This window comes from Thamnophis sirtalis, unplaced genomic scaffold (assembly GCF_051295495.1).
Source record: "Thamnophis sirtalis isolate CommonGarterSnake01/CBP01778 unplaced genomic scaffold, rThaSir2_p1.2 scaffold_3, whole genome shotgun sequence".
In the NCBI taxonomy this organism is placed as follows: Eukaryota; Metazoa; Chordata; class Lepidosauria; order Squamata; family Natricidae; genus Thamnophis; species Thamnophis sirtalis.
The window spans coordinates 157,986,686-158,013,052 of record NW_028261383.1 but is presented as its reverse complement, the minus strand read 5'-3'; the positions used below and the strand labels follow the sequence as shown (position 1 = coordinate 158,013,052).

At 40.8% G+C, this 26,367-nt stretch overlaps 1 protein-coding gene across 1 annotated transcript in view; it reads left to right on the top strand.

Annotated features, from left to right (window-relative positions):
- Positions 1 to 314: 314 nt before the first annotated feature.
- RARG (retinoic acid receptor gamma) overlaps positions 315 to 26,367 on the top strand; it is a 153,588-nt gene continuing 127,535 nt past the window's right edge. Inside the window, exon 1 of the mRNA XM_087710564.1 lies at positions 315 to 424. The gene's annotated coding sequence lies outside the window, so the exon portion shown is untranslated. The remainder of the gene's footprint in view (positions 425 to 26,367) is intronic.

Genomic DNA, 26,367 nt, shown 5'->3' with positions numbered 1-26,367 from the left:
AACATATCCCACAGCCCAGCTGTGACAGACGCCTGGGCGCAGGGGGAGCGGCGGCGGCGGCGGCAGAGAGAGGAGGAGAAGAGAGAAAATATTTTCCGTGTCTTCGCCTGAAGTCATTCTGTGGTTTTTGAAAAAATGTGCTGTATATTTTCAGGGCTGTGTCACATGATCTACTGGGGTTATGAATAGCCGAGTATAATGATTTCTTAGCGAACGTTGAGAGAGAGAGAGAGAGAGAGTGAGTGAGTGAGTGAGTGAGTGAGAGAGAGGGAGAGAGAGAGAGAGATTCTCAACGCGAGGGAGGCTCCTATTCGCCCAGGAGCAGCGGGAAGAAACGGGACGTGGAAAGTTCCCCGGAGCTCCAGGTATCTGTCGCGGTCCGTCCTCCCAGCCCACCTCGTCTATAGCCTGCGCGGGCAAACAGGTGAGTGGGCAGTTGGCTGGGCCTTGAGCTGAGATGCGAGGTCAGATCCCCTGATGTGGCGCTTGGATTTCTGGGCTGCTCCGCTTTCTTTTTGAGTTTCCAAGTTGTGTGTGTGTGTGGTGTCTTCGGAGTTTTACTCGAGTGCGGCACGATGGGTGATCCTGTGGAAGGGAGAAGGTCTTCTTGAATGAAAGAGAGAGAGAGAGAGAGAGAACTTTGTAAGTCTGAGATGGACACACACACACACACACACACACACACACACACACACACACACACACACACACGAAACTGTGTCCGAGCCGCCGTGTGATGGATTTGTCCGGGACTCCGTATGAATGGCAGGAACCCTGACTCCGAGAAAGTGTGAGAGTGACAAAGTTGGGGTAAGAATAACTATATGTAGATATAATGTGTAGGTGGTGGTGGTGGGATTTGTTTGGACAGAGGAACCCCTCATGTGGGTGAACGCCGGTTTGATAAGCTTGGACAACCCTGTTGCCTTCCTTCTCTCTCCCCACCCCCCAGCCCCAAATTCCCTTCCCATTCAGTGTGTGGAGTAATGTCTCCTTCTGAATACCTATTTGCATTGAACCTGGAAAGGTGTTGTTGAAACCTTGGCTGCTTTCAGTCATCGGCACATCCTCTCAGTATTCAGAAGTGCAGGGTGGGCAATTAGACAGGCAATTTGTGATTGCAGAAGGAAGCCTCTCTCTCTCCCCCTCCCTCCACCTAGCCCCCTAGGACCATTTCTTTTCCCTCTCCAATACCTGAACAAAGTTTTTTCAAAGTTGAGGGGGCAGGCGGCAAGGGATTACTTTGTGAATGTTTGCGGAAGGAGAAGGGGTGTGGCAGCCCATACTGTCTCTAAGAAAAGAGTGCCCAGCATCTGTAAGTTTTTATGGGAAAGCGCTCGCCGGAAAAAAGTGTTGTAGTGGTGGGTGGCTGTGGATTAGGAGGGGCAGCTTTGGGCCTGTGCTCCAGATGCCTAGACCATTATACCATGGTGCTAGTCATTATTTTATTTTTATTTTTATTTCTGAAACCTTTAGCTACTATGAATAACTTTCCTCTCCTCCAAAAACTATCCAAATCCTTGAATCGGTCAATTAAACTAGGGTCCCATCAACATATATTCCTAAAATAGCAAACATATTGTTCTGATTTCATTGTCAGATTCTTTTTGCTAGGCATAGGAAAAGAACAAAGTAAACTTTTCTGTAGTTTCATCCTGACACAGACCTTTATTTATGACTTGCTATCAAGCCAGTATGGCTCCACTCTATCTTCATATAAGAGAAGGACTTGCATACATAATTAGCGCATCCATCCATCCATCCATCCATCCATCCGTCCGTCCGTCCGTCCGTCCGTCCGTCCGTCCGTCCTTTATAGCCATCTTGCTGCTCTCTAATCTTTCCTCTTTGGCACCTCCTTGTTGCTGATATAAGTATCACCCTTGTGTAGACTGTTGACTGCCCAACAGGCTGGCTTGATGGTTGTGTGGCTAGCAGCCTATGTGCTTGGATTTGTTCTGTTGAGTAGGCAACAAATCTGTTTCCTTGGCAATCTTCTGTAGATGCCTGCCTAGCAACAGAACCAATTTTCAGGCCTAGATGTCTGGACCTCAGTAAGAGATATGATGGTGTATAGGATTCCAAAAATAATGAGACCAATATGTCTGTGCTAGGAACCAATTAAATGCAGATCTAAAAAGTCTCCATCTTGTCTCTGTTGGACTGTTTTGTATATATTAACATATTAATGTTAAGGTTTTGATTGGAAAATTGAACCAGGCTGGATGGTATAGTCTGGATCTTTTAAATGAGCACCCCCTAAAGGAAAATTTGAGGATTGCTCCCCATATTCAATTATATTGTCAATTTTCTTTCTGTCACCTTTGTTATGTATCTGAGCATCTGCATTTGTCCTGTACGGAAAGGTGGAGCAGAGGTCATTCGATTTATTAGGCAGAACAACAATGAAATAAATGGATGCTCAGATTTTCCAAATTGATTGGAATGAAAATTGTAGCATATGAACATTTTGTGTTGGTGAAAATTGATTCTTCTGGCTTTCTTCAATTTGCTGCCTGCTTAATTACAAAGCAGAACTTGTTTCTGCTCTCCTCTGATTAGTGCAGAATTTTTAAAAAAGGGGAATATGGATGGTATTTCTGCCTAGCCGACTGAAATTGCTTTTGGATGGGCCCCTAGAATCCTCCTGTCTCAGGATTCAGACTGTTTCTCACATGGCAGACAAGGACCAACAGTGAGACATTAAAAAAAAAACTAGAATATTCTTTGGGGTCCTGTTTACTGTTACTTTTAGTTCCATGGAATGCTCCCTTTATGTTTTTCATTAGTAGCAGCATTTGGCCAAAAATAAACTGTTAAAAAAGCTGAAATTAAAGGCAGGCTTATAAATAAAGCCATGATGGATAAAATATGTATCCAGGCAAACCAAGTGGGGAGGTGCAATAAAAACTTTTTTTAAAAAACATTGGGCCACAGTAGAATGAAAGAGGTATCTACGTCTCAGAACGTTTGCAGATTGAGTAGCCTCTGCTTTGATCTTGTCCAAGTTCTTTTTTGTGTCTTTCTCACTTAATTCGGGATACCATGCGCTTCTGCCCATGTCATCATCTTAATAACGAGGCTAAGACTCAAAGAGATGGACTGGGCAGTAATCCTCATCTGAGCATGGTTAGGGATGGTTTAGGCTTAGAACACAGATATCCATACAAAATACTGGCACTCTTGTCCAATCTGGTTTCTTCTTGGATGAGCTTCTTCTATAGCTAATTGCTATAGTTGTGTTTGTTTTTGATTTCTCCCCTTCAAGGATAGTCAGGAAATTGAAAAATATTGGGCTTTAAATTGCTCCCAGATATGCATGAGACAATCTTATTTGAGCGCAGAGTTGAACAAGATGAACATTAAAACCTTTCCCCATTGTATGGTTTTTGCTTTTCATTTAAAAGTTGTCTCTCGCCTTCTGCTTATCTTTTCTATTTGTTAACACACTTTGCAAAGCTTTATTCTTTTCCTTTATTCCTCTAACATTGTCCTCTACCTCCAAAGCTAGTTGGGCACAGTTTTTTCCCCTTTCTTATGTAGTGGATGGAATTGACTCTCCTTTATGACTAGAGTGGAACGTGCTGTTTAGCTTAACCTATTGTTAGAAGGGGTGCCCAGATCCATATTTATAGAGTATTATAACTTCTTAGAGCAAGAAGAGTGTTCCTTTTGTCTCACCTCCATTGCATAGAATATGCTGTGAAATGGTCACTGTTGCATAAACAGAACGTATCAAAAATATGGTAGCCAAATGTCATCTTTGTTCTAATAAAGCTGTTCTGAAAAAAAAACCACATATGTTTTCTGTCTAAGAGCCTTTGCCCATTTGCTAATAATCTTTACCCTCCAATCGTAGCACAAATGTGCCCAGACCACATCTCTCCAACTCAACGTCACTCTTACCCAGTCACATGACCCCCCCCCCAGCCACACCTACCAGGTTTTGTGGCTCCCGGTGTCTTCTGTGGGAAATGGGTCTCTCTCTCTCCCTCCCTCCTTCTCATTTCTGTTTTTCTTTCTTTTTCCATTCCCTCCTCCTCCTCTCTCTCTCTCTCCCTCCCCTTCTCTCTCTGTTTCTCTCCCCCTCTCTCAGCCCTAACAAAGGAATCCCAAAGCCCTTTCATCACCCAGCAAGAGTCAACCAAGCTTGGGACCCAGGAAAGCCTACAGAGTTGCCCATGCATAGCCCCATGGGAGTCTGACAACCAATCAGAATATAAGCTCAAATTCAAAGCCCAAACAGAGGGCATAAATCTCTCTCTCTCTCACCGTGTTCTCCTGAGATTGCATTCATCTCATTTCCAATCCATGGATGGACAAGCATTAAGTCAGCCTTAGCTATACTAAGGTAACCTGTAGATGTATGAAATTTGTTAGGTTTTGCCTATTATCTCTGAGGATGATTGAGTGAGATCAGGGGCCATAGAGGCTGGATAAGAGACAGCAATAGGAACAGCAGGTGTTTTTATGGATGTAGGTTGTAGAATCAGCAAGGATAGGTGGGTAGAATTTTGACTCCGTGACAGAGAAAGGCCTTTTAGAGTAACACTTCTAAAGCATGATCCAAATTTATGGTGGCCAGCCACTTCTGGAGAATACAATGAATGTGTCTGAAGAATATTTTGCTATTTCTTTTTTTACCATTTACAGAGGATCTAGGAAAGGGTTCTAGAGCACCCATCTCATCAGCTTAGAAAGGACTTCAGTCAGGCCTTTGAGATAGAATACAAGCAACACTGCACAGCGTTCATGGCAGGGAATGATCAATAATTGTGGGGCAATGTGTCATTCAATTTGTCATTACTCACCTTATTAAGTTGTAACTTTCTAGGAGATCCAGGGGTTTCCAAAACACGTTATTGGCTAACCAACTTAAGAATCTAAGAATATATTGTGGGGAGGGAATAAAAAATAACGTGGAGCTGAAGTGTGTTGCTTGATTTGTACCTCTTGGCTATGTGGAGTTTAGCTGAAATTTCCTGCATAACAAGTGCAGGTACTTTGGGCAGATAACAGGACGTGATGTGCTAGAGGACCATAGGTCTCCTATTTTCTTAAGTGGAGGTTCTACTTGCCATGGGCTTATTTTGAGATTCTTGTATTCAAAATTAGAGGATGACTTTCTTTAATCTAATACCCTTCAGATATATTAGATTCTAGCCCTATCATAGCAAGCCAGCAGGGTCCATAATTCTAGTAGTCCTGAGTAGACTAAGTATGAATTGTGTTATTTGTAGTCTAATCTACCCAAAGTTGTTAAGTTGGGATTGATCATAGAAAAACAATTGTGGGTTAATTTCTAATAGGAGGACTAGCTAATTAAGTCTATGTCCCATGGATCATGTTTTCTTCCAAATCTCATCATGGCCAAGATTAGACTAGTTGTCAGGGTTCCAAGTAACACCCCTAACGAAAGAAGACTGTGAGGCTTGAGTTTCCTCAAAGTTCCATTTTATTAGAGATGTCATACTGGCTATACTGGGAAAACCCAAATCTGAAAGCTTCCTTTTCCCCACCCAAGTGAAAGTTCAAGTCCCTGCCCAGCACCCACATGTCCATCACATGGTCCAATCAGACACCTTCCCAAATGGAGATGCCTCCCAGTCACCACACTCCAGGTGCAGGGCAAGATGTCCTTGACTTTCTGAGAAAGGAACGTTATTTAGACTATATATCTCCCATTCTCCGTATAATCCCCCCTCTCATTTTCCCACAACAGAAAATGTGGCAGACCTGAAGCCCAATGCAAAAGTTGGCTCCCAGGCCTGACATTAGGATTTTCTACATCTAGTACAGTGGTGGTTCCTACCAGTTCGGACCTATTCGGTAGAACCGGTTCATCAAATCTACCGAACCGGTTAGAAGAGGTTCCACCAGTGGACCCGGAAAGCAGGCCACACCTACAGAAGAGGGTCCAAAAATTTTTGAAACCCACCACTGGCAAGGATCTTATAACTTGACAGCTTTAAGACTTGCATGCTTCAATGCCAGAGTTTCTGAATAGCTACTTGGACCGACCTAAGTACTAATTCATAATTTCATATCCGATCACATGGATGGCAAGCCACTTCCATCTGGTCACATGGGTGGCAAGCCACTCCCACAAAGGAGGCCACACCCACAGAGTAGGTTCCAACAATTTTTGAAACCCACCACTGATCTAGTGAGACAGAAAAACCTACTATACTGACAAGGAATTGCCATTTTGGCAATGCCAAATACATATATTTTTGAAAACAAAACCCAAATTTCTAGTCTTCAGTAGTATGAAGAATAGAAAATATAGGCAGGCTTGAATAAAAAAAAATGGCAATGTCTGAAGGTAGGACATTTACTCTGTCTAGCTCTCCCTCCCTCCCATGATTTACAGTGCCTCTGTTGGGCTTCATTTTGGACTGTGAACAAGGTAAACAAGGCATGCAAGTACAGTCAATTCACGTAATTCTGCTCGACTAATTAGGTTAATTTAGCATAGACAGTTGTGTGTATCACTAGCCCTTCTTTGCTCCCTTTTCTTGTGTAATGTTCTTCTGCCAAAAAAAAAAAGACTACTTAAAGAATTGGTCCCTAACCAAACTAAACATGAATATATTCTTCTTTTCTTCCCACTGATACTGCATTGAGAAGCAAGGTAACAATGATTTTTTAGCAATTAAAAAACAACCCATTGGCAAGTCTGAATCCGGCAATGAAAAGGTAGAGAACTGTGAAAGCATGAGAAAGAAACTCAAAATTTGATTTTGTTTGGTATTATGTGAGACAGAGAAACTCTGTTTGGTATTATGTGAGACAGAGAAACTCTGACTTTTAATAGTCTCTTATTATACAATAAAACAATTGCTACAATAAAGGGAAATGCTGGAATCACCACTTACTTACATTAAAAGGGCAGGCAATCAATCCTCTAGATCAGACTTCCTTAATCTGAAATGCCTCTTTCCAACCATTGGATTAACATCTGTAATTCCATTTTAACTATGTTGAAGCAAATCTAAGACCTCTTGAGAGCATCAGATGAGATCAAGAAGCTTTGAATTAGTTAAGAGGTTGCACTGTGGGATCTCACCTTTCAAAAATTTTTTTTTATGGGAGAGCAGTGAGCAACCATGGACTGCAGTTCCTGTCATCCCAATAATGCGGTCAGAGAATGATGAAACTTGCTATCCGGACAATTGTAGGAAATGTTAAAGGTATGGGATTTGAGTGGGAAGGAGTTTCCCAGAAGCTAGCTTGTTTCTAGAAAATAACACAGCAGGGTTATTTATGTAGATTTGCCATGCCCTTTCTTCTGCTATTGTGGATAAAACGTGACAGGTGTTGCTGGCAAGCACCAGGGATAGAAATGATTCATCTTTCACCTTTTTATTTGTAAATCCATTGCAGCTCTTGTCCCATTAACAAAGTAAATAACTGAGTTCTAGTTGAATGAGCAGGATCATGCTATTGAAAAGTCCATGGCATTTTGATTGAGTCTCTAAAGGTTGTAGATTTCAAGGGTGGCCAAAGTATCCTGAGGATTCTATATATTCTAGACTGGAGAAACCAAATCATGTGGGTTATATTCTTAAAATGAGTTTAAACAGGTTGGAGTAACAGAGCCAAAGCTAATTGAACTTGGAAGGCAGCATTCTTCAACATAACAATCTTGAGATGTATTGGACAATTGCCTTATCCCCAGTCATGCTGTTTGGGATTCTGTGGGTCCAGGTGGAAATCCACTGTAGTATACGGTAAGAGTACCAATGAAATAGATCGTCCTGTCTCATCTTGTGGCACTTAAGATCTGTTGAACATCAACACCTATGGTTCTCAACCACCTCAAAGTGGCTGCGCTGGTTAGCAATTATAGAAATTCCAGAGGATCCTATTGAGATAATTAGAACAGACTATGACAGCAGGCATCAATCCAAATGAAAGAAGGGAAAAGTAACCAGATAGACATAGAGAACATCATTGGTGGAGAAGCAGAATGATTCATAGAAAGGAAGATTGTATATGTTAGGGCAAAGAAAAAACTAGGCCTTGAATTTCTCTAAGTTGAAGGAAAATGTGTTGTTGCAAGTTATTGCTATCTTAATTAGCATGGTGAAGTATTTTTTAGTAAAATGTAATCTTCAAATTGAGTTCAGGTCTCAATGACTTCACGGATGTGTCATGACAAATATATGAAAATGATTTGTCTTTGTTTTATTTGTTTGTTCATCCAAGGATTGCAACTTTTTCTGCAATCTTTTTTTCAACTTCTCACTTTTAGTTTAAGAAACCCTAAGATTTCCCAACAGCCTCTCATCGAAAGACTAACCAGTTCTGAACCTGCTTAACTTTTTGAGATCAGCCAAGTTTAACTAGGAGCTTCTCGTAGAGTCATTATTAAATCTGACCTATGGAAAAAAAGTCAAGCTATGCTGCAGGCATCTAGTTAGATTATGAGAGCAGGCAACCAGCCACAAGCCAGAAATAGTGACAGAGGAAGTGTTATTAATTCAGCTTGAATGCCATTCTTAGACTAAATGGCAAAGGATACAATATGATGGATCCCAACAACATTGGACTCTTCGGGTAAGGAAAGAAAATGTTGTAGGAAAACAAATGACTATAGTACTCGAGTTCACTGTTTTTAAATTTGATATTAACCTAACATAGCCCTGGGCTAAGGCCTGGAAGGGCAGAGCTGCCATTTGCACCCACACAATGCAACCACTGTTTTCACAAATGATCTTGGCTGAGCTTGGATCAAATAGCCATAGTTTATGTGGCAGAGCCAAAGACATCACTTGGAAATGTGGTGGATAGTGTGTTGGTATAGACAGGGGGACGGGAACTGTGCTAGATGTTACAAATTGGGACAAACCGGACAGATTTAAAAAAAATATTTCTGTTTTGGTCTGTGAGAGAAAGTAATCCAAACCCATAGCTGAGTAATATTAGCATTTATTAACGAAAACAGCAAAATGGAGTGGACGAGCTTTCGACTTTTCGTTTTTCTTCTCGCAAGTAGTAACAAAACAATAAGAACAGCTGACGGGCAAGAAGAAAGTTAGAAGATTAGACTAATGTTATAATCATATGGAGTTTGTTGACTTAATGCCTTTATTAATGAAAAGTATCAGTATCAAGTTATATCTTATTGTCAGGGTCAAACAAAATTGTCCATCCCTCTGAAAAAAGGATGTATTAGTCTCCACTTTGACTTTTGCTTTAAGGGAAACACACTGATTTCTGGCCAAGAAAAAAGCAGAAATAAAAATGTTTCTATCAGCCACTTTGTCCAGGAGGAGAGAATTTAAAAAAAAAATCTGATAGTGAGACATGATCAATAAAGAGAGAACACATTCAGAGCAATTAGCAGAATGTTTAGTTGTGAATACCTAGAGAACGGCAAGCATTCTGAACACTGGCTATTCTTTTGCTAGAGCAGTGGTTCTCAACCTTCCCAATGCTGCGACCCTTTAATACAGTTCCTCATGTTGTGGTGACCCCCAACCATAAAATTGGTGTCTCAGTTCCTATGACCATTGAAAATATGTGTTTTCTAATGGTTTTAGGCGACCTCTGTGAAAGGGTCATTTGACCCCCAAAGGGGTCCCAACCCACAGGTTGAGAACCGCTGATCTAGAGTATCATCACAAATCTAAGTTTTGATACTAGCCACTGTCTCAAAGTGCTTGTTGACTGCAAGCCATCAAGGAAAAGATGGCAGAAGGGTGGGGAGAAGACAAACAGTTGCAGGTGTCAGGCTGGATGCACCAAAGGATTAGGAAGATAGAATAAGTGTTTGCCCCTTTCCAGTTGATTTTGGTAGAACAATATCTGGCGTTGAAGCTTGGTATGCCGATTATGTTGTAATTTTTGGTGACCTTGAATCTGCTGAAGGTTTTCCAAAGCCAGTCCCCTCATGTTCTCTAGACTGTCTCTCATTTGTGGTATATAACTGACATTGTTTAAAAAAAAAAGTTTGGCTTCCCTTTCCAAATTTCCCTGAGCAACTGATAAGGAATCCTCATCCTTATAACAAGTCAGAGGGGCAAAATCCTATAGAGGCATGAGGGACTTTTCAGTGGGCAAACAAACATTGGGAGCCACCTGACCCATTCAGAACCTCTCTCCAAAAATTACTTTTTCTGTATCCTTTTAAAGGTCTCCTTGAATCCTTCCTTCAGCCATCGTTCTTGGGATGATGGGTGATGCTTTCTTTCCTTTTTATTCTTATGGCATGTCAGGGATTGGCAAAAGGGCCGTTCATTTTCCCGCCAACCTTAGGAGGTACAATTTTCTAAGTAACAACTTTTTCAGAAATTCATTACTTTAAGAAATAATATAAGCCAAGTACCAAGGTTATATGAAACAATCCATAAAAAATACAGACAATTAAAAAGAAAAATATTTTAAAAAGCGAAAAAATCTACCTTAAATATTAAACTTATAGATAGCCATTGGATTACAAGAAATATCATATAATTCTATATTATAATCAAAATATAATTGTAAAATACCATAACATCTATGGTAAAGTTGAACATATTCTTGTTTCATTTGTTGATTAGTAGAAAATATTGACTTTTCTAAGATTACATTACACATTTTTGAAAATCAACCTTAATACTTGGAATAATTTCACTTCTCCAGTTTCTCAATATTATCCTTTTTGCCACATCTTTTGGATGGTACAATCATAATTCCTCATAGACCATCAGATTCCAATGCTTTGGTATGCAATTAAACCATAATATACTTAACTTTTAAAGACTTTCCCATAAATCTATTCGTCTTCATTAAAATGTTGTTTCAGAAAAGTATCAAGTATCTGCAGGATATCAAAAAAAGTCAATAAAGTATTTTTCATCCCCAATGGATCTGATGTCTTTCTTTTCCTAATTTCCCTTGGGGCCTTGTTCAGGGTTTCCTAAGTAGCTCATTCCATTGCTGAGACCTCTAATGTCTTTAGGTTAGGATTTTAAAGAAACACCTTAGTCTATGAAAATATGACGCCCAGCTAAAAGAGATAAACCTTCTTGGCAGCGCAGTTTTATGCCCTTTGGTCTTCCCCTTCCCAATCGCCATTATCTGGCATACCAGCTTCAGCTGAGGAAGGAGAGCCAAAGCAATTCTTGAGTAGCTACCTGCCACTCTTGTTTGAAGGAATGGCTCAGTTCTCCATTGGGGAAATGAACTGTTTCAAGGTTAAGCTTCTTTGGAGGAGTGGGAGACATTTACAACTTGGGATAGAGAAGTCCAAGTTGTACTCTCTTTTGCCTTTTCTCGCTCATCAGCTTGTGTTCTTCCTCTTCTTCTTCTTTCTTTTTTTTCTCCCTCTCCAAAAGTCATCCCTGCTGCAGCCTTTAAGCTTTGAGGCACTGTGTCTGGATAGTATCAAGGTGATAAGACTTACTCCCAAGGGGGCTGGTGTTTTCTTTTTGCACAGGGAAATGAGGGTGAGGCAGCTGAGACTTGGTGACTGTATTCAGAGTTTTTGACTTTGGGTGAAGGTGGCCCGTCGTCGTAACATTTTTAGAGTGCACAGCCCAAATGTACCATTCCTCTCCAGGGCTGAACCTGGGAAAAAACTAGTTCAACAAGTTTGAAAGAGAAGCTGTCTGTGTACAATACTGATTGGTTGGCTCCCATTATGTCACTCAGATATCTTCCCCCTCAGTTCCCAGAGCAGTGTTGCACTATAATTTTTTTGAAGTTAAACTTATCTTTTTTAGAAAGAGGCAATGCTTTCATTACAGACTCATGCATACACTATATGCTGGTTGGGTGCTTTCTAAAAAAAAAACCCCAAACCAAACCGAACCCCCAAATGGATTAAAGTGGGCATAGTTATAGGGAAGTTACTTTTTTTTTACTTTTTTTTTTACTTTTGCCTTTATTTGTATGCCGCCCTTTTCCCTATAGTTGGATGGATCAGCTGGCATTGAGTTGGCAGTAATTTTACATCTGTCATTTTACTTGCAAAGTTGTGGGAAGGCTAACTTCTTCCTGCAACTGGGGAATATGCTGAGAATTCTTTAAAAAAAGTAGATCTGACTTCATCAAGATGGTGACAAGTGTCATTCAATGTGATTAATTATGTAACCAGGAAGATAACTCTAGTAGTGGAACTTTAGCTCAGGAATCATTTTGCTTCCAAGTAAAACAAACCGTTTCACACAGTGATTGGATTAATATATTGCGCTAAGACATTGCCTCATCTTAGCTTTTTAAATGTACTACAAATGATTGGATTTGTCCAACAAGGGAGCAATGGTTTACAAGGTACAGCAACTGGATTCATGTAGTATACTAAGCTAAATCAAACAACCAGATAATGCCATAACACACAATGTGAAAGCTTCATTAACTTATCCCTGACTGGTGTTCTAAATCTAAAAATGAACATACAAAGTTGCTAGGTCTCTCAGGGAATTGTAAGTAATGTTAAAATGTTGGTTGTATTTCTACATTTCATGGGCCAATATATCTCCACTGATCTATGCTGAGATAACTATAATTACACTTCACGGTGAGTGTCTTGTGCAACCAATCAAGAATATCCTACAGCTGACCTTTGTTAGGAAAAATTCCAAATTTTATAGAGCACTAGACTGCCAAAATCATCTCAGTTCTTTTTTTGCCCCACCATCTTGGTGACTTTAAGCATTTTTTGTTCTTCGTCCACCACATTTGAGTGATGTTTTTTCTTCTTTAGCAAATGAAACAAAAAGCAAGATAACATTCTTGTTGACACCTCTTTCAAAAGCCATCTATGTCTTGAGGTCTAAGATTTTGTGATCACCCTCCCCAAAGTGATTTTACTGTGAAACTGAAAGTCCTCCCAGGGGCTTCCACTCTAGGTTTCTCTCCTGTCTTAGAAAGTGTCACACTGATTTATAGTTCTGTTACCAAAAATTCTGCTGTTGCATGTCTCTATGGAGGCAGATTCTGAAAGCAGCACCCACAACTGGAAGTCACCCTATTTGGGCAAGGGATAAACGCCAATTTTAACCATTGTCCAACATCATCGAAATGGAAACTAGGAATTAAAAACCCCATAATCTGATTGTGATTTAGGGACCAAAATACCTTGCCCAAGACACTTGTGCCATTAATCCAGGGAATATTATTTTCACCTCCTGTTTCAATACCAAGAAAATGGAAGTAATTAAATTAGGTGCAGCTAACTTTTTGCACCTCAAGGAGCTTTTTACTGCCAAGTTAAGGAGACAATGATAGCATGGGCAAAAAAATTTGGTTATACGACAGAATTAGTAAAATGGCAGCAATTAGAAACTATAAATTACAATGTCTACTGCATATAAAGAAACCTTATATAAGATGTTTTATAGTTGGCATTTTCCACTGGCAAGGTTGGCAAAGATGTTTAAAGATAAATCAGCTAAATGCTAGAAATGCCAGCAGACACCTGAGTCGTATTATCCAGTGGTGGGTTCAGGATCCCGTTGCAACCGGTACGGTTGCAAAGAGGCCTGGCGTCCTCCACATACGTCTTACCACCTAGAAATGCCTCCGCAAGCCTCCGCAACGCTCCAGCTGCTCGGTGGAGTGTCGTGCAGGTGCTGTATGCGCCATGCACGTGTGCGGAAGCGCCAAAGGGTTTAAAGACAGGTAAGATGGGCCCTCCAGAGCACCATACCAGAACGGTACCCGGTGCTCCAGGCAGGCTCCAGTACGTCCGTACCGGGGCGTGCCACCTGCAACCTACCACTAGTATTATCATATGTGGTGGACACGTGTAGAAGCCAAAAAGTATTGGACAAAAATACATATGTTGTTGGAGAAGATGATACAACAACATATTGATTTGAAACCCCCAAAATGGGGATTTTACCAGAAACGTATTGTAAAGAAAATGTATATTTGATAATTCATGTAATAACAGTAGCCAGGGTTGTATTTGCACAACACTGGAAAAGTGAAGAGATTCCTACGGATGAGAATGTGATTAGGAAAATATTAGAACGTGCAGAAATGAATAGGTTAACACTTGCAATTAAAGAGAAAGAGCAAACAGAGTATTATAGCATATGGGAACTATTCTACCGATGGTTAAGAGAATAAAAATGAAAATTAGAAATAAAAGTAGATGAGTGAAATATAGAAAATATATTAATAGAATTAAATATTTTAAGAAGAGGATTGTTATAGTATCAGATATGTTAAGTATATCAGTATTAAGTCATGAGTAGATAAATAACAAATATGGTTGTAAATTATATTTGTTATTGCACAAGATATTTGTATCCAGACAGCACACTGTTTAATACAAGATGGATTGTTCATATTAAAATAAAACAAATAAATAAAAACACAAAATCTGATGCTTCCAAAGGTTCTGCCTTTATGGTTTTAAGTGTACTACAAATAAGGACATTCTGCAACATTGACAACCTCAGATCTTTCTGGAACAGAGTAATTCTAGGTACCTTTCGCCACGGTACTCAGTGTGCCTCTATATTTATTATCCGCAGTAAGACCCTTTCTACGCAGGCTTTTCCTTTTGATATATTTGCAATCATTTCTCTTCTTTTTATAAAATGTATCCATAAACAATATATATGATTTCCAGTTCTCTACTAGACTATACTGGCTCAACAACAGCAGTTACTGCTATATGTGCCCGGGTGTTGTCTTCTGTACCACAAAGGTTACACCCATCATTCAGTATTGAATGCCAGGGTTGGATTCAGAGAATTTTGCTTCTGATTCAGAATCTTATGCTTGAGTATTTCTTTCTCCTGCAGGTTTAGCAATTAGATCAATGACTGTTCTTTTCTTTGGAGGCTCCCCCTCTCTTTTCTTTGCAGCTCACCAATGCACCACCACTCCTTGATAACCAGTCTGGTCTTATCTGATGTCTCAGTTCTAATATCGCTATCAGTTTTGCCTATGTTCCTTCAAGGAGGAAAGGGCTGCTGAGATATCTGAGCATCTATTATTTTATGTATGTATGTATGTATGTATGTATGTATGTATGTATGTATGTATGTATCCATGCATGCATATGTATATATATGGCATATGGAAGTTTCATATTGTGTACAAGAGAGAATGGAATCTTCCTCTTCAAAGATCTGATTCCTCATTGCACCACAGTAGAAACCTCCCTGGGTATAAATTAGTTAGAATATTATCAATGTGCCTTGATAAAGAGAGTCTTAGTTTGAATACATTTGGGAGATGTTGGTATTCTATCTCAAAGTTAGAATGTCAAATATCAAATGATAAGGTTGAAAAGGCTTCCATTAATACCCCTGTGAAATGAAATAGCAGTTGTTGTTTTTAGCCTTTCTCTGAAAGAGCTTTTAGTCACTGTCTTTCTCACTGACTGGGGCCATCTTTCAAAGCAATAGTTCAATGTGTTGATCTATTGCTGACTACACTGCAGAGAATATTGTTGGGGTGGTCATGCTACAATAGGTTTGGCTATACTATTTGGGCCTCTTTAATAGCTGGTCCAAGGAATGCGGTGACTATGACGCTGAGCTTGTTGATCAGAAAGGTCGGCAGTTTGAAGGTTCAAATCCCTAGTACCATGTAATGGACTGAGCTCCTGTTACTTATCCCAGCTTCTGCCAATCTAGCAGTTTGAAAGCATGTAAAAATGCAAGTAGAAAAATAGGAACCACCTTTGGTGGGAAGGTAACACCGTTCCATGAGCCTTTGGCATTTAGTCATGCCAGCCACATGACCACTGAGACGTCTTTGGACAGCGGTGGCTCTTCAACTTTGAAATGGAGATGAGCACAGCCCTCTAGAGTCAGGGACGACTAGCACATATGTGCAAGGGGAACCTTTACATTTACCTTTTAATGCCTGGCCCTTTCTGGAAGACTACAGGTAGTCCTTGACTGACAACAGTTCATTTAGTGACTGTGGAAAGTTACAATGGCATTGAAAAAAATAACATGACCGTTTTTCACACTCACAACTCTTGTAACATCCCCACAGTCACATGATCAAAATTCAGATGCTTGGCAACTGGTTCATATTTATGACAGTTGCAGTGTCCTGGGGTCATGTGTTCAGCTTCTGCTACCTTCTGACGTAAGCAAAGTCAATAGGGAATCCAGATTCACTTAACAATCATGTGACTAATTTAACAAATGCAATGATTCCCTTAACAACTGTGGCAAGGAAGGTCGTAAAATGGGGGAAAACTCACGGCACAAATGTTTCACTTAGCCGCATAAATTTTGGGCTCAATTATGGTCGTAATTCGAGGACTACCTGTATTTTTCAATCTTCAAGTTTCCAGCAGTTGTATTACCTATCATTTTTATTATTTGGTTGAGGTAGCTGTTGTTATTGATGGTGTTTTCATAAGGCCCAGAAGGTACAGGAGATTTCCAAACGGGGGGAAATTTACGCAGCAATTATTCACCCTAACAATCTTAGAATGAAACTCGGTTTTAGCCTCTATTGCTGGCGCTTTCTAGCACATTATAGGCACGAGCCACAGAGTCTACTCAAAGTCACACTCTGAAGAAGAATCGTAAAGATCTTCAATCTGAGGTGAAGATTGTGAATGATTATATCACTCCTTGAGAGCTTTGATTTTGACAAACATCCTTCTGTTATCCTTCCAGGATAATCATGGATATCTATCTTTAGACATTATGGATGCATGTTTTCATACTGTCATCATCCTAAACTATATTGTCATTCCTGATTTATTCTTGAGTGTACCCAATATCAGTATTTCTTTCTATTATCCCTCCTTTGGTATCACAGACATTTATCAAGTGTGTGGCGGTAATTATAGCACGTCTTTGAAGCAGAGAGATGAAAGATTAGTGTTTTTAACAATTTGTAAACTGCCTAGAGTCTCTGGGAGTCGGCTTTCATTTATATTTAATAAATTACATGGTTCATTGCAGAGTAAGCCAGATGTTTAGACTGGATTTGGCATTTTTATCCAATCATTGAGTCTTCCCAAAGACCTGGGATAGCAGATGGTGTTGTATAATGGTGATAAAGGTACCACCTTTAGATATTTGTAGTGATCGTCTTCATCCAAGCTCTTTTATTTCCACAGGGTATCTTGGTTCTTCAGTTTTCCCCTGTGTATTATAAGTGGGTAATGTACAGTTAGATTCACGGTCTAAGACTGGTGGAAAATTAATAATTCAAGTCTGAAGAAAAGACCTAAGAATTGTTAAGAGAGTATCTAAGAATACAGGCAGATCCAAGAGGGCAAGATGTGTGTGTGTGTGTGTCTGTGTCTGTGTCTGTGTCTGTCTGTCTGTTTGTCTGTTTGTCTGTTTTAAATTTAGGGCATTTAGTTGTTATAAATTCAGTATTTCCAGGTGTCAAGGAAATTCTTCAGGAATTGCTCCAAAGGCTCTAATCATAGTTGGTATAACAATGGATTTCTTTTCCCATAAGGATTCAATTTTGATCTGCAAGTCCCTATATTTCATATTTTTCCAATTGTTTTTTCCTCAATATTATCATCACCCAGAATAGCAACATCAATAAACCAGATTTTTTTTGTATTTTCAATAACTGCCATATCTGGCATGCTATGTATATTTACCGGTATGCTTATTATGTTTCCCCTGTTTATTGTTGTTATCATTGAAACATAGTCAATCAGATGTTTAGGCTGGATTTGACATTTTTATCCACCCATCAAGTCGTTCCTAAGGACTCGAGATAGGCAGATGTGAGATAGGCAAATGTTGTTTGATATGAAAAGTATCATTTCAGGATGTAAGCTGTTCCGATTGCCTTTTGCAATTGACTGATGGTGATTTTGTCAATGCTAATGGTGTTCAAGTGATGCTCCAGTTGTTTAAGCATTGCACCCAGGGTGATTATTACCATTGGTTCTATCTTTATTTTTTTCCCATAGCCTGCCTGCCGGCCTGCCTGCCTGCCTGCCTGCCTGCCCTCCCTCCCTCCCTCCCTCCCTCCCTCCCTCCCTCCCATCCATCCATCCCTCCCTCCCTCCCTCCCTCCCTCCCTCCCTCCCTCCCTCCCTCTCTCACAAATTCTCTCATTAACCTACATTATTCATTACAATAAGCATGCTTACCATTGGCTGCCTATGGTAGCCTAGATCTGTTTATAAATTAGGGCATACTGCAGTGCAATCAGTATTAGTTCAGAGACACATCAGATATTATCTGCTAGTATGGTCTCTCTTTCCTTGATTCAGGATATACCGAACATCCTCAGGGATCTCACCTTATAGGCAGAGATGGGTTCCGGCTGCTGCTACTGCCGGTTCGTTCAGGGATGCGCAGTGCACATGAGCGTGCTTCGTGCACATGCACACTTGGTGTGCACTACACATGCATGTGCAGTACTTTAAAAATGTACAAAAAACAAGATGGTGGCACCTATGGCGCTGCCGAGAGAACCGGTTCAGGGGCGTGGCAGGCTGAGTTACTGCCTACTTGGTCGAACCAGTTGGAACCAGTAGGAATCCACCTCTGCTTATAGAGTTTAATGGATATTCTCTTTTTTGTTCCTGTTTAGATCCCACTCCTTTTCTGGACTATGGAAGGAGTCCTGCCAAATTTTATTCTTATATTATTCTAGCTCATTTTTTAAGAGTTTGCTTGGATGCTAATTTGGTGTTGAGTATTTTTGTTCTTGGTTTATCCATTTTTTCACTTGGCGGTCAAGAAATTCATGCTAAGACTTTAGTTTGCTTTTCCAGGGATTCATGTGGCATTTTCCTATGTCTCCCAGCTCTTTGAATCTTCCCATAACGTAGCCAGTATATTCACCTCCAACCACTTTCCTTAATCTGGCACAAAGATAAGGGTGATCTACATATTTTTTATACCCAAAGTTGTGTCTACATTCCATATATCCCCAGACATTATTTTACCTGTTTTCTTTTCTAGTTCTACCAGCCAATTGGATTCTACGCTACATTGCCTAGATGTCAGACACAGTCTGGCATTTTAAGTTATGAGAACTATTTTTTTCCCCAATTGGCTGCTTGCGCATTATTCTGAATGAGGAGTTGTCTGGTTTACCAGCTGATTGGCTTACAGTATTGGTCCTTGATGATGTTAAAGGCACTTCTGCTAAATTAAAAAAAAACAAAACATTGTTTACTCTGGTGTCTCTCTTAAGAATTTCCACTTTAAAATATCTGCAGATTTACAATGTGGACTGTCCCATCTTCTCAATGTCAGGTCCAGAGCAGGTGGCTCTTTTGATAAGAGGATTCTATTTTCTGATTCCCAACCTTTTACCTTATGATAAACTTGCTATTCTCTAAGGACATTATGCCCAGAGACCATGAAGAATAACAGAACATTTTATATCTGTAACTGGATTATTCACACGATTCTCCCTACTTCACCTTTCTGATGTGAGGTCATTGCTTTATTTCCCAGGCAAAAGCAAAACAAAACAAAAACTGGAGAGATTTTGATGGGCTGGTGCTATATAGGAACTTGAAGAGGCGGCTGTTGCCGATTTAGCTCAACTAAAAAATATTTGAGAATGTTGGTCTGCACAGGCCCAAATCTGTCAACTCAAATGCTCAGATGACAACTGAACAGCCTTAGTTGCAGGTAAACAACTTGCTGTATACATGGCTGGGTTCATATATTGCCCTAAACTATACTTAGAACATATTTTATTTAGGCTCAACATGTCATTTGAATCTGTTCACTACATTTTGTGAACCACGATTTATTCAATGTGTGAATGGAGATAATTAAGGCTAATTTAACAACTGAAGCAAATTTTGGATAAGTGAAACCAGCCAGGGTAGAACTGGTGGTTATGTAACATGTTAGGATTCATTTCATCATAAGTGCAAGATTTATGGATGAAATTGATTTAATGATAATGGATTTGTGCCCAAAATACTATGGGGATATTGTACTTTATTTGTTGTTGTTCAGTCCCTAAGTTGTGCCTAATCCTTCACAACGCCATGGATCACAGCACGCCAGGCCTCCCTGTATTTCATTAAAGGCGTTGAAATGTCTTTTGGGGAAATTTCGGCTGACTTCACGAACTGCACTAAGTCAAAACGTGCTCTGTTCATTTTTGGCTTAAGGTGTGCTGTGGACTTAGTCTGTAGTTGTGGCTTATAGAACAAACCATAGAATTCAGAATGAACTACATCTTCTTGTCCCTTTCTGGAATTACGGTAGAACTATTGCAGGCCTTCCCCTGGAAACAAAAAGAATAAGTGCTTGAACTTATGGAGTAAACCTATCATTTTAGAGAGCCAATCACCCATAAAAGCATTGTAACTATTAGAGAAAGCTCAAGTCGGTAAGCATAGCATTTCTGTTCTGACTTCCTGCCATGGAATGTCTTCATATATAGAGATGTTGTTTGGAATTAGAATAATGGACAGAGTTCCTTTAAGAAGAAACATGAAGAATGTTTGGTTCATGTTTTTGTGTAGGATATTTTTTTCTTAAGAGTCACTAGGGTGTAGTGGTGAAGGCATCAGGCTAGAAATTTGGTGTGTGTCAGTTCTAGTCTTGCCTTAGGCATAAAATCAGCTGGATGATCTTTGGACAGTCACTTTCTCCCAGTCTTTGCAAGGGCAAACCACTTCTGAAAAAACTTGCCAAGAAAACTGTAGAGACTTCTCCTGGTAATTTCTGAGAATCAAACACAATTGAATGGGATTAAAAAAAAAAAAACTTTTGCAACTAACTTTGCTCACGGAAGCATTTCCTTTATTACTTTAGCAATAGCAATCCCTCTATAACCCAGCTTTCCCAAGCTTCATATGTGGATGCAGTGAACTGCAACTCCCAGAATTCCCCAACTAAGATAGCTAATAGGATAATGGGAGTTGAGATGGAATATAGCCAGTGAATACTATATTGGGAAAGACTATTGTATAATGACTCATAAAATATATCTGGATATTTAGGGGATAAAACTGTCAGTAAACTAAATGCCAAGTGTGGGAAAATCAGGAAGTCCAGGCAATTCAAATGATTATAAAGGTTTAAGCTCTCTACAATAATCTGAATTACTAATGGTCAAAGCAAATAGGCAGTAGATCAGTGTCAATGGAATTCAAGGTGGGCTGGACTTAGATCTCTTGTGCGTATGAACAGATTCAAGACTGATGATGTGTTTGACTCCTCCCTGGGGCTCAGCCTGGCCATTTCCTACACTATGTCTGGGCTAAAAGGAAAATGGGGAAAGTTATTAAATTGATTTTTCACTGAGAGAATGAGACACGGTGGCTCAGCCAATAAAGACACTGAGCTTGTCAGCTGAAAAGCTGACCAAGCGCTGTGTGATGGGTGAACTCCCGTTACTTGTTCCACTCCGATCAACATAATAGTTTGAAAGCATGCAAATGCAAGTAGATAAATAGGTACCACTTCAGTGGGAAGTTATAGCAGTGTTCTGTGCACCTCGGAGTATAGTTATGCTGGCTATATGACCATAGCAATGTCTTCCTCGGCTAAAAAAAATGAAGATGAGGATCACCCCCTAGAGTCAGACATGACTGGACAGGAGAAACCTTTACCTTTATTGCTTGGAGATAAAAGTAGATAAAGGTTTGCCGAGGGGGGGGGGAGAGAGAGAGAGCCAGAGAGAGAGCGTGTAAGAGAGAGAGAGAGAGAAAACGTAAGAGAGAGAGAGAAAAACAGAGAGCACGTAAGAGAGAGAGAGGCAGACAGAAAGAGGGAGCGTAAGAGAGAGAGTGTAAGAGAGAGGGAGCAGAGGGAGAGGGGAGAGAGAGAGAGAAAGGGAGAGGGGGAAGGAGGGAGGGAGAGAGAGAGAGAGAGAGAAAGAGAGAGAACATACTTAGTTACCTCTTCCCTTCCCTGGAGCATTTTGATACCTTCCCCCCTCCTACTTAATGCAGGCAAGGCAGTCCCAGAATCCAAGTTTGGCCTCACCTCTGTCCCCTTGTCACCCACATCTGTGTAACACTGCTTGGTTCCCACACCAACTCTCACCTCTTCTTGGTGTCCCAGCCCTGCCTCACCTCTCCTCACAACACCTGTGGGCCTGTAAGAACACCACCTCTTGATAGGATGATGTGAATGCTGCATTGTTAGTCTTCCAAAAACAAGGGTGATGTTTGACATTTCTGGATTGGATCCAACAGAAATCCCGAGGGATGGTACAGGGAACATTGTGTGTTTCTGAGAGATACAGCTGAGATTCCAGAATGGAGTGAGATTTTATGCAGGACTCTTGGCCAGGGTAACATTTCAGGAAAGGACAGGTGGTGGTGGTGGTGGAAGAGGAGGAAGAGGAGGAAATCCAGTCAAGTTGGTAAACTGGGCCATGGAAATGCACTTTGGCATAATTAATAGAAACAGTCATCACCCTTCTGCTTCTAGACCTGAACCTCCTGCTTCTGCACCTTCTTTTGGATGCATGCCCAAGGGAAAGGGGATGGTGCTCACCCACATACAATGTGTGAGCCTGCCCATATTCATGCCGGGCCAACCCACTCTGTGAAAACCCTTGTTTGACCCAATAGAAGCTTGGAACTTACCTTACCTGTCTTTTTGGTCTGTGTTCTCGCCTCCCGCCTGGCGTGAAAGAACTGCTGATGGAAGTTTAGTCTGGGATTCTACATTCCCGTGACTTTTGCTCTTATAATGCTTCACTTGGGACAATTGGAACATCTGTTCCATCTCTAGAAAAAGCTGACTTCAAGCTGCAGTCAAACCAACTTTCCTTCAGGCAGAGGAGCGAGAGAAGACATCAACTTGATCTTCAACTCAGAAGGCCAAATTCACAAGGCAGATATCTATAAAAGTGAGAGCGTCTATCAGAAGGACTTTCTTGAAGGTGGTAAAAATGAAGATAGATATCTGTAGTTTTGGAAATAACGGGTAGGTGGGTAGGCTGAGGCGAATATCTGCATTTTCCAAACTAGGCAGAAGCAATATTGGTAGTTGATTTTCATTATGGAACTCTGTGATGTGGGAGAATTGAAATTCCCTTTGCTTTCTCACTAATCATAATTTCTTTTTGTTTTCAAATATACATTACATGAGTTATGAGATGTAAACATTGTCTATTCCTCAGTTATTTTCATGTTTTAAAACTGTTTCTCCTCTTCCTTCCTTACCCCAGCTAAAAATCTGAATGTTGCCTGGCATGGGCCAAATTATATCAGATTTTGTCTTACGCAATGAGGAGTAAGAACAAGAGAGGCTAGGGGTTTTAGTAATTTTCATTTGCATAATTAATTTCCTTTATGGGAAACCTCTTGGGGCTAGTGGTTAACATATGAAGATGTTTGTATGCATTTGAAAGAAGTAGAGTTCTTCACAAACTACAGTTTCTGTTCCTTGTCATTTATTTTTGTGAGTGGGATCTCAGAATTGTCCTCTTGGATGTCACATGTTGTCTCCTGATGATGGATAGTTAAAAGGTTGTCTAGTTAGTACTTTTTAATGAGGAAAGTGGGTCTCCCTACATACCGTATTTTTCAGACTACAAGATGCAGTGGTGTTTAAGATACACCAAGATTTTGAAGAGGTAAGAAAAAAAAGTTTTTGTTCTCCTCGGCCCCCAGAAGCATCCTGCAGGTTTCAGCAGGGCTGGGGGAAGGCAAAAATGGCCCGTTTTTTTGCAAAAATGGGGTGTTGGGGTGGGGCTTTCAGAGGCCAAAAATGTATTTGGTGTATAAGACCCACCAAAATTTCCACATTTTCTTATGGGGGAAAAAGGTATATCTTATAGTCTGAAAAAATACGGTATATTCCAGACAACATTGGAGGAAGAGGCAGATTGTTCAATCCAAAGTGTTCACATCAATATTGGTCCTGAACACAGACATTCTTGGTTGTGGGCGGACCAGTTTACCATGACTTCCTATATCGATTGGGGAGAAATTTATATTGCAAGAAAAAAGGGGGAGGATAATTCTGCCTCAACTCTCGTAGGTGCTACTCACTTTCTCAAAACTTCTATTGAATTTTAAGAAACCTGGAAGTTCTTTTTTTTAAATTTGATCTTATCATTCTAGTCTTTAGTGCTAATACTTTGAATGTAGCTGTAGAAAGTAATGATCTGATCATATCACTGAACTAGCTCTGAAAATCTGAGAAACGACCAGTGTGGTTTTGGGATTTCCAGATAGGTTTGATTAACTATTAATCCAGGGGTGGTGTCCGGCCAGTGGTGGGATGCAGGTGGTACGCCCCGGTACAGGCATACCAGAACCTGCCTAGAGCACCAGATACCATTCCAGTATGGTGGTCTGGAGGGCCCACCAACCCGCCCGAGCTCCTTACCTATCTTTTAAGGCTTCTGCGCTTCCACGCATGGCGCATAGAGTGCCTGTGCGATGCTCCGCTGAGCAGCTGAAGCGTTGTGCAGGCTCGCAGAGGTGATAAGACACATGTGCACGCTGCACATGTCCATGTGGACGCTGCTGAGCCCGTTCCAACCAGTACAGTTGGAACAGGATCCGGAGCCCACCAATGGTACCGGCAGAGACTACTGCCAGTTTGCTCAGGGATGCGCAGCACGCTGTACATGAGCAGTACAACTAAAATTGCTCTGTACATGTGCAGAAGCAAAAAACAAGATGGTGGCGCTGTAGGTGAACCGGTTCATGGGCGTGGCAGGTCTGCTGGTTCCAGCGACCCAGGCCACCAAGCTACTACCGGTTCGGAGTTTTGAAAACTAAAGTTAAGCTGTTGATTGAAATAAAGGATGGTTGTGAGGCAGAAAGAAAACGCAGGCGACGGAACTCAGGGATCTGAGAATAACAGTTTTCCAAGTGCTCCCAAAAAAAATATCTGTCCCAAAGAATTGGCCCCACTATTCTTTCATATGCTAGTCCTGAGTCTCTGGGTGCTAATTCGAATTGTGCTCCTGTTTCCCATGTACCTCCAGCTTCTTCTCTTGGCTTGCCGTTCCTTGCAGATCACTCTTCATCAGAGCAGCTGGGGGCTTTTGTTTGTCTCCAGGGACAACCTTGACTAGAAAAGGAGAGGAAACGAAGAAGTCCTTTGGGAAACTCAGAAGCGTATGTTGAAAGTTACCCTCCCTTCCTAATGTGAGGGATGCGTGGAGGGGAGGACAAGGCTTGCTCAGACTTTCCTGCTTGGCTATTTGTAAGACAGGCCTCAGCTTGCTTAGCCATATTAAAAAAAAAAAAACAACGTGAGCTAATTCAGTCACGGAAAAATGGTTTGGGATCCCCCGCCTGCCTTCTTTCTGGTGGAAATACCTTAAACATAAGTGCAATATTCAGGCAGTAAATGGGGGCTTTGTTTGAGCCAGGAGGCCAAGGGGAAGGAGTGCTAAAGCTAAATTCCCCCACCCACCCCACTCCTCAAACTTATTTTTCCCCCTTCTCAAATAAAGTCTCTGAAATGTGAAAGCTCTATAAAAATGTGGTCTGAAAGATGGCAGCTGTGGGGTGGAGAGGCTGTGAAAATAGCACAGCAGGATTTTTCGTCCTAACTCCTAAGCAGCATCCATAAGTTCCTAGCACTCAGGAAGAGTTGGATCTGGAACTCATGGCCAGTTCATGATGACCAGAGCAATAAAAGTTCACAGGGAGTTCCATGTGCTAATTAAAAACTACAATGACCCATCAGGTCAGGAAAGTGTGAGCTTCTGCCCTGCCTTCCTCTTAGATTACTGGTAGTCCTCAACTTACAACAGTTCATTTAGTGACTGTTCGAAGTTACAACGACACTGAAAAAAGTGACTTACGACCATTTTTCACACTTATGACCGTTGCAGCATCCCCATGATCACATGATCAAGATTCAAATGCTTGCCGACTGGCTCATATTTATGACGGTTGCAGTGTCCCAGGATCATGGGATCCCCTTTTGCGACCTTCTCACAAGCAAGTCAATGGGGAAGCCAGATTCACTTAATAAGCGTGTTCCTAATTTAAAAATTGCAGTGTTTCCATTAACAAACGTGACAAGAAAAGTTGTAAAATGGGGCAAAACCCACTTAATAAATTTCTCACTTAGCAACAGAAATTTTGGGGTCATTTGTGGTTGTAAGTCGAGAACTACCTGTATTCGCTATGGACACGTGATCAGACTAGTGATAGGCCCGTAATTTATGTGGGATTCGGACTTTCAGGAATTTCTGTTTCTTTATGTTGACACTGATGGCGGATTCACAATTTGGCATAACGATATGTTGTGGCTTACAGTTGAGGGAGAAAGATGGCTTGTATTGTATGTTGTAAAAAAGAATGGTGCAGATTGAATCAGAAGCGTGGAGGTGCCATTTTAAAACTTCTGTATCTGACACGTTCAAAGTCTCCTTCAAGTCCCTGGATATTGACCAATCGATCGACATGGCACCCGCTGATCCACCACGTCTGCCAGACATCTGAGGACAGAAGAACAACCATAGTACAAGAGAAGCGAGCACTCTGCAAAGCCAGAGCTGCAAATG